The following is a 9,668-nucleotide window of genomic DNA, read 5'->3' on the forward strand; positions in this document are numbered from 1 at the left end:
ACAAGAGATAGCAATAAAGAGTAAAGAAAGGAAGAAGCCAGAACTGACAACTAAAAATAATAGTGGAAGAAAAATGCAAATGGCTAAATATTGATCTCATTAGAGTTTCTCTAGATTTACACTGGTATAACAGCAGCAAAATTTGACCCACTATGTATCATGCCTTTTTGGATGTTTCTACAAAATCTGATAGATGCTTTCCAATTTCAATACCAAAGATTCTGGTATTGGGTTTTGTTTTCTTTTTCGGCTGCTTTTTTCTTTCTTTCATATTTACTGTTTGTAGGGTGGACTTCATTGAAGGTATTTTCTATCACCGCCCAGTGTGAAACCACTTGCCCATCCTACCACTGATAGAAAATGAATCCACTTCAGGACTATTGAATGCTATGGCCCTGATCCTCAGTTGGTGTGACCTAGAATATCCTCATTTGCTTCAGTAAAGTTATGCTGATTTTCAGCAGCTGAGAACCCAGCCTTATGAATTTTCAGAACATCAAACACGTATTTAGCACAGGTGCGTCTGTGGTGTTTATGCACAGGGAAGCTGAATGTTCAAAAATCTTTACACCTACAGTTGCCCCTGCATGTTGGTCTACTGTGAGAATATTGGCCTGTAATATAAAACAGCCAAGTAACTGAAATACCAGCTGACTTATTATCCACTTAGGCTTTCTTCCCTTTCTTTTAACTGGTTGTGCTTCTTTGTCTAAGTGAAGTTATTTCTACATTTTATAAACACAAAACACACATTTGGGGAAAACAGACAGCCTTAGAATGTAAACTGTCCCATGCTAAAACCACAGAACTGGGGAGGTTCTTCATATTTATCAGGATTGAATTAGTCATCATATTACAGATGGGGAAATTGAAGAATGGAAAAGCTGTTAGAGACTTAACTTGAGAGAGGTACACGTAGGTCTCCTGCCTTCCATTTCTGTACTTGGGGTACCAAAACTTTAAACAATTGTATTTTCCTATAAGTAAAGTTATATCCAAGTAAAAACAAACAGGAATCCTGATCCAAGTTGCAGAACCAGGTGTTGCCTCTCAGACCTGATTACCCTCATGATGTATCTATTACTTATTAATTGCAGATAATATCAGTCATGGGTTTGGCCCTGAGTCTACCATTAAAAATTGTTCTGTTTTGGTAGAGGAGGCAAAAGGGGACTGAATTCTCCAGTTCAGTGTAATACAATGCACATACTACAGCAAGGTAAATGCATTTAAGCCACCCTTATGGTACAATCCTTAGTTGCACGTAGAGTGCAAAAACAGAGCAATGATTTGCAAAAATTATAGCAAATATTTGGCACCAACAATAACTCTGCCTACGTGTCTGTGCAGGACGGGGTGAAGGGCTCTTGTATATTTTTAATGGTGCAGAAATAATCCACAGAACCTTACACAGGGGCCTGCAAATTTTTCATAGCTTAGCAGCTACCAAGCTCAAGTTCTGCAAAGTGGCACATGATGATGCATTTTTTAAAAACAACAACCTTCCGTCAATAAATGTCAAAGCACTTACTGTGTATGTAAATCATACAGGCTAGTCAGCTTTTCCAAGGGAGAAACAGAATACTGCAGAACCTAAGGAGACAAGGGGGAGGGCATGCAACTTAAAGCCCAAAACATAGTATGGAGTGCAATATGCCCTTTTATTAGACACCGAAAGCAAATGTAGTCACAGGGTGCAATATAAACGTGCTTCTAACACAAGCACTTTCTTTTTAATGAAAAACAATAATAATAATAATAAAACAAACTTTCCTCTAATAAAATGACTAGTAAAAATGATCATTAATGGCAAGTTTTATAACAAATTCTCCTGCTCTCCTGCTGTCTTCTGCACCTGCTGACTGTCTGGCACTGCTCTCCTCCTGGCCTGACCAGCTGTTTAAAATGAGTCTTCACTTTGCAATATTTTTTAACCATGAGAGTTTATGAAGGTTGATTCCCCTGAAGAATGCTCAGTAAGAACTCCCTCCCTAAGTGTAAATAAGGTAACCCGATTCTTCTCTCGCACCAGCTTTACTCTGATGTCATTCCATTGGCCCAGACTCTCGGTACATCAGGGCTGCTTTGCACAAATCAGCCCTGGGTCCAGTGGATTCAGCCACTAAAGGATTCCACTTGCACAAGAGAAACTTTGGTTTGCATAAAGTAACCCTTGTGCTTCCTGCATTATCCTCACTTTCCAGCCCCCAACATAGTGGGTTTGGTTGAAGAAAGAGAGACACGACCAGGGCTCTTGATCCCTGGATGTCAGAATAGCTGATTTATACCATAGACCAAAACAGCACTCACAGCCCCAGGATCAGTGGGTGCAAAGATGATTTTGGATTTGTGGATTTGTGCCGAGACACCTCGTGAACTGGAGAATGGATGGGGGTAATTTATTTGAGTATAGCTACTCTGTTTATGCCAGTGTCAGAGCACAATCAGACTAGCACATGAGTGCAAAAATGAATCAGGTAGAGCAAGAAGTTATGTGCTAAATGCAGTCCTGGTGGAATTGTGTGCCACTCCCATTGTAATTCCGTACACGTGCTATATGCTGGAATATAGTATTTCTTAATTCATTGGAGAAATTGACTCTCTTTTGTATAAGGCTACCTTGTGTTTCAGCCAAGGTTAATGAGACACTGGGCTGCCTGCCACCTAAGAATCAGAAACATAAATTACAGCTGCAAATTGACAGCTTTAGCACAATCAACTTTTCCAAACTCTTTTGGACTTTAGCTTTCATTAGTCCATTTTTGGCTGGTTCCTCCTACATCCCTGCCTCTCTTTGGAGGATCCCACCTGCATACAACGATATACAATAAATTAAGTGAAAACAAAGGACAAAAACATGAAAAGGATATGAAAACTAGGGTTGAACAAGCAGCTTATTATTGGTGTCTCATCTCTTCTTTCAGGTATCTGCCACAAGCATCTCTTTGTTTTTCCATTACATAAATAAGGCTTGAGCCCAAACTCATTTTAGTCAATAGGAGTCTTTCCATTGACTTCAATAGGTTTTGGATCAGGTTCTTAGGGAAGAAAGGACTTCACCATTATAGATTCACATTTTTTTTTTAGTCTTCAGTCAGGATTCTGTTTGAAAATCAGTTAGACCCAACTAACCCTCATCCTACAACTGGTCTCATGGTGATGGACCCGCTACGCTATTCAGTTCTAATTTCCTAGGGTTAATTCTTCATCTTCTAGAGCTCTTAAACTGTGTAATCTGTGTTCTTGCTCAAGATGGATGTCTAACTAGGAGATATATAACCTGTGGGTAGGAGAGAGGCCAACAGAATAGGAAGTGTACATACAAATTTCAAATTGCTAGCTATTCTCCTGGCTAGAACTGTACCCTCTTAATTCAATTTTCAAAGTGGATCACTAGATTCACCCCACCCCACCCCAAGACTCTTACTGACATGAGTGGGAATCAAGTAGCTAAAACCAATAATTTACAGCTAAGGTAAGTGACACCCTGCACTTGGATCCAGATTCCGCAATTTAGAGTGGCTTCAAAATGAGCAGAAAAGTACCATAGAGCCTCCAGGGTCTGGAATTCAGTAAGGGTCCATTCAGAGCCCAACCTGACTCTTCTCCTGGGTTTCAGTGGAGTTAGGTGGTACTGCTTTAGCATCAAACCCTTACTTCCTATGGCCTTCCTCGTCATCTATGGATCCTGGGCCCATTTCATGATTATGCCCAGTCAATCTGCTGCTTGAGAGTCGGGGGGAGGGATAGCTCAGTGGTTTGAGCATTGGCCTGCTAAATCCAGGGTTATGAGTTCAATCCTTGAGGGGGCCATTTAGGGATCTGGGGCAAAAAATTAGTCCTGCTAGTGAAGGCAGGGGACTGGACTCGATGACCTTTCAAGGTCCCTTCCAGTTCTAGGAGATAGGTGTACAAAGTAGGTTACTTTTATTTATGTGGAATAGCACCAGGGAATTAATGGGTCTCTTTGTGGAACAAGGTGCTGTTTACTGTAAGAGTATTTGAAACTGACCCTAGGCAAATAAAGAGGAAAAGGTGGAAACCCCACCACTGAGTTAATCATTTACCTGGAAGTTAACCATTCCCCCCCCCCCCAATTTTCAGGGGAAGTATTTATTACAAAGAGAGGATCAAGCCAGAAAATTCATATCTGACTCCATATTTTCAATGCTCCAAAGTTAGAAAGTATTCGCTTCTAGGATTTTGGTTTAGCCTATTATAAAACCAGGGCATATTTGCAAACTGTATACCCAGGTTCAGATTTTAAATAACCCCAGAAGTCTGGATCTGGGATTTTATTTGGGGCCCATCATTAAATTTGTGTGACAGCACAAAAGCCTTATTTGATTCAGATCTCATTTGTAATTCATCTCTTTCATTTTCAGACATTATCCCCAAATAAAATGTACTGCATGAATGTTCACAAATAATGCATACCAAAGGGTATAAACATGGTGAATTGAAATTGAGTTTCTAATTCACCAAAACATTAATGGAGTAATTTCCCCCCAACTCTGTTTGCTACTTATGTGCTGCATTATTTTCCGTTTGTAACATCAGTGTGCACCAGTTTGTTCCAGAATTAAGTTTGCATTCCATTATAATTTAATCATAACTGTAAAAATATTACTAACAGTAAGAATTCTGTTTGTTTACATTTTCCCCAGAAATGCAACCGTAAAAAAATAAAATCTTCTTGAACCACTCTCTTTTATAAACAGGACATGGATGGAAAAGCATACCAACATGGATATCTGTCTTTCTAGCCAATATCACCTCATATCTCTGGCTAACTCTAATCAGAAAGGATAATGGATTTGTTTTGCTGGGCGGGCAAGGTGATTGTGCGAGTGACAGATGTCTAAAACAGCATTCTTACCGTTCTCTCTCAGCACTCTTTACCGCTGGGATTATACAAAATGGGTTAATTACAGATGGTGCCTTGAGTTCTTATAGTCATTCATTTAGTCTCTTTGGAATGAAAACAGCAAGATTTTAAACACTCATTCTTCATTCCTGTGGGCTGACACGTGAACGCTGACAGTCAGAGACTACATCCAGTGGAGCTCCATTTTCCATCTTATTTCATGGGAGATTTAAAAAAAATGTTAATATAACTAGCAGACTTTACACACTGATTATATTATGGCAGGAACATGACCATAGACCTAATGGGATAAAGCCCTCAAGGCTCATAGCCTCTCGGAAGCACATATATGTATTTTCTGAGATTTAATGTGAAGGTTCAAACTGTCCTTCCTCAGGAAGGGGTAACAGCCTTCCAACTCTCCAGCTCTGCCCATGTCCCTCCTTCACGGATGGGATCCCAGGGGATGAATTATTTCTGCTGTTTGCACACAGCAGGCACACATGCTGCAGGGGAACGAAAGTGAAACAATAGTTAAGGGCCATACAAAGTGATTTTCAAGGTGGTAATAGCAGACAAAAGGAGATCAATTCAATGACTTTGTTCTTAGCTGCAATGTTACATGGTGCCTGGGCAATCCCATTGACAGCCCAGTCACACAGATAGTCACTTGCAGGTACATATGTTGGCACAAATGAGATGTTAACCTTTTGTGGGTAACATTCCACCACAGGGTCTGGCCATCCTATAAAGTAGCATTTTACAGGACACAAAGTTCCTGAAGGGCTCTCTTGCTCTCTTTTAGGCTGGGAAAAATACTGGCAGTTTGATTGTATTTTACATACGATATAAAAAAGTGCCCCATTCTGCAGTTAAGCAGGGGTAAATGGATTTTCTCTCACAGTCTCTCTGTTGGTCAGTGATTTGTAACAAAATTGAGCAGCATGCCCAGATTTCAAAGAGAAACAAAAGAAAAGCCAAGAAGAACCCCTGTTCTTTGAATGAACATTAGATCTTGAATCACTGGTTTGAAAAAAGTAACATGGGGGAAAATGAGTTGAATGTAAATCATCTAACTCAAAATTCATACAACTCAATGCCTTCAAGGTCTGAATAGAATGCACATACCTGGAAGTGGGTGAGGGGAGGGTTATGTGTGGAAAAAATCTGCACATCAGAACAAAACGCCATTGACTTAATCATCAAGCACTTATTAGACTTGGTAGCCAATTCTGCTTAATTATTATTATTTTAATTAGTAGATGAGTTCATCTTGAACCAATGGAATAACATGACCACTGCTTTCCTGCGGGGGGTGGGGGGGGAGGAAGAGGGTTGGTATGACAGAAGGGTAACTATAGAAAACTGGCAGAGATCATTTTTATCAATAAAGCTGTTCTTAGAAGAGTTACTAGCTGAAAATCTTTCCCTTTCATGTTTTTGAGTTCTCATCGCATACAATTGTTTTCTCCAAGGGATTATACCTGATCCCATGAAGCTTTCCCTGCCAAGACAGGCCAGCCTCATTGTCCAATAAGAGCGGACAATGATAGGCAGAGACCACAAGGGAGACTGTGGCGGCTCCAGACCCCTCTCTCCCAGCAGGATTTTGCTGCTCAGCCTGTAAGGGTCACCTGAGCTAGGCTTAAGGGCTCTGGAAAGGAGAGGATATTAGGGGGGCAAATATTTGAAAAATGCAAGCCCTTTGCCATTTCATTATGAGCTTTGCCAATGAAATAAAATAGATTCACTTGTTTATTTCCAAATGCGCTGGAAACAAAAATAACGGCAGTTATTGAACCAGCAGGGAGGCACGATGGATATTTCAGCTGCTAAGGGGTGAGAAATCCCATTCAAAGGTTCCCTCCAAGTTCCTTATAGTGGACAAATCCTCAAAAGAAAACATACTTTCTTAACTGTCATTTGAATATATATCCTCTCCAGCCAGACAGCTCACTTAAAGTGACACAGGGGTTGTAAATTGGTTCACTGATTGGTGAGCTGGAGTTTAACAGCTTAAGCTTATCAGGAAGGGGATAGGAACAAAGGTGCCATGCATATCATCATTCACACTGTATCCCCTCTCCCCTGACAGCACAGCCAAACCATGGAGGTGAAGGCCTTTAATTCCTGTTTGCAGCAAAAAGGATGTGGCATGAGAGCAACTGGGAGATGAATGCAAGCTACCTAGAAGGGATCTACTTCAGCCTGTATGTTCATCATGCATCCCAGAAGGACCTCTAATGAACCCAAATATTTCAATAGGGGTGTGTGTCCATGCACTTATTTTCTTCAAGAAGTCACTTATGAGGCAGAAACAACATGAGATCTGGTCTTAAAACAGCATCCAGGACCTGAAACGTGATGCAAAGGCCTGACTGCATGCCATTTTGCTCTGCTGAATGCCTCCCTGGAACATTAAAAATGCCTATGAAAAACATAGAGGGCCAAATTTTCCAAAGTACTCTGCACCTAACACTGAAGGAAAATTTTCAACAGAGTTCAGCCCCTGTTGTCTGGCTAATTCATTTAGGTACCTAGCTGAGAGCTGTTGTGTGCTGAGCTCTTTTGAAAATCTGGTTGTTTGAACCTCCAGCACTTGCCTCTCAGCTGATGCGGCACACAGCACAGGTATCAAAAAGCACTGAATACAATATATTTAACAGTTGCATGTTATTTTAGTTCTGTTTGATGTAATAGTAAATTTACTTTGAATAATTTAAAATAAAAAATAATGGAAATAATTATATGCATCTAGCCAGTGGGAAAGTCTTTTTATCAAACCCATAATTTGCATGATTTCTATGGCAACTTGCTATATAATAAACAGAGCCAAAACCAATAAGGGAAATTGAGTGTGCTATGTAGATGAGGAATAAAGTTCAACAAGTCACGAAATAGTTTGCCAAGAGGTCAGTGAAGCAACTGGACTAGATGAAACAGTTAGGAGTCTGGTAGCACAGCACGACCCTACATGTGAGGCAAAATTCTGCTCACATCTATGGGAAAGGCCCAAAATTCAGGTCAACCTGTTCAGGGGACTGAAGGAACAGAAGTCCAAGCAAAAGCCATGAAGAGGGACTCTTTTCATACAGCACATATGGTTGCTCTTCTATGGGTATCATCGGGAGAATAGGGTAAGAATACAGCTCCTAACTATGTGGCTCCACCAGTGAAAAGCCATGAATAAAAGTCACAGCCCTTGTCTGTGACAGTGGATGTGTGGGTGTCCAGCACCCTATCACTAGGTTGGGGTAGAAAATCCCATCCTCCTTACCCATTCACTTGAGCTTTGTCCAGAGAACCACCATTTGTACTAAGGACAAGGTTGGACTCAGATGACCCAGAAGGCTTTGTTAACCCTATCTCCTATGATTCTCTGGCTTACAGTGTGATGATGATGATATCGGCGTTGGTGCTATTGTATTAGTGCAAGATCAGATGTCACCAAATTCTCAGCAAAGCCCTAGAATCTGGCTTTATTTTCCATATCCTTAATACATGACTATAGAGCCACTGAGAATTACATTTTAACATGGGTCTAAAGTTGCATGCACTAAACTATGCTTAGCATTTAGTGTATATAGCACTTTAAATCTTAGCAGCTCTACAAACTAGAAGGGCCAAAATCAGCTCTTGGCTCTTCACATGTAGCTCCAGTTTTAAACAGAGCGTACCCTGGGCACATATAAATGTCCAAGTTAGCCCTATTTCACAAAACACACATGTAAAACAAATAAGTGCAGGTGCAGTTTGGCATTTCCCAGGGTTTTATTTAGAACTGAGTAGAAAATCAGTTTGGTGGATACACTATATTCTGGGTCAAATTCAATCATTTACACTGAAGTCAATGGAGTCACACCAGTATAACACTGATGTATGTGAGAGGAGACTCAGACCTAGTGTGTTCTATGTGCTCACAGCCAAATTCTGCCCTTAGAACCAGTGTAAACCCCGAATAACTCCATTGACTTAAAAGGAGTTATTCTGCAGCTAGGGCCAGAGCCTCAGCTAGTGCAAATCAGCATAGGTCCTTTGAACTCAGAGCTACACTAGCTTATACCAGCTGAGGATCTAGCTCCTAGTGAGGCCAGAATTTGGGCCCCATTTCTGAAAATGCAGGCCTCAATGTTTGCTCTGTGTTGGCTTGGGCTGCTGCTCTGCCAGTGAATCCCAGGCTCTAGGGCAGCTCTTTTAGAATTTCAGCACATTCTTTGGGTGTAAGTGGTGGAATGGGATGGATTCCTACAGAGCCCCAACAGTCTGCAGGCACCCAAACATTACCCAGCACTCACTGAGAAATCAACTTGGAAATGCCCCAGCCAAGTTGATGACTTGTAAATGCAGTCACTGTGTGCGCTACATGTGAAAGTAAAGACAATCGTCACACTCTAGGCCCTCAGAGAAGCAAGCGTATAATTATTAATTATATACACAGGGGTTAAACAATGCCTGCAACGTACCTGTTTAACTCCCATTGAAATAAATAGGAGTATGTGCATGTACTAAGGGGAATGTAGACTCCACCGTTAGTAATTATAATAGTAATAAAAGGTCATTATAAGTCCATGTAGTCTCATAATATTAAAATGCAGAAGCTTACATTTGTTAAGTAGAAAAATCTCAATACAGCTATTCAGTGAGAAGCATTTCCAATCCTTATTCTCCCTCGAAATTCCTGGTGTATACCACCTAGTCATTTATTCCTGCATTCACTTATAAAAGATTGGCTTCTTCTGGTAAGCTAATGCCTTTATTATATGTATTTATATTTATTTTATACAGACACACACACACACAC

The sequence above is a fragment of the Terrapene carolina genome, unplaced genomic scaffold, assembly GCF_002925995.2.
Source record: "Terrapene carolina triunguis isolate 2854851 unplaced genomic scaffold, T_m_triunguis-2.0 Scaffold88, whole genome shotgun sequence".
Lineage (NCBI taxonomy): Eukaryota > Metazoa > Chordata > Testudines > Emydidae > Terrapene > Terrapene triunguis.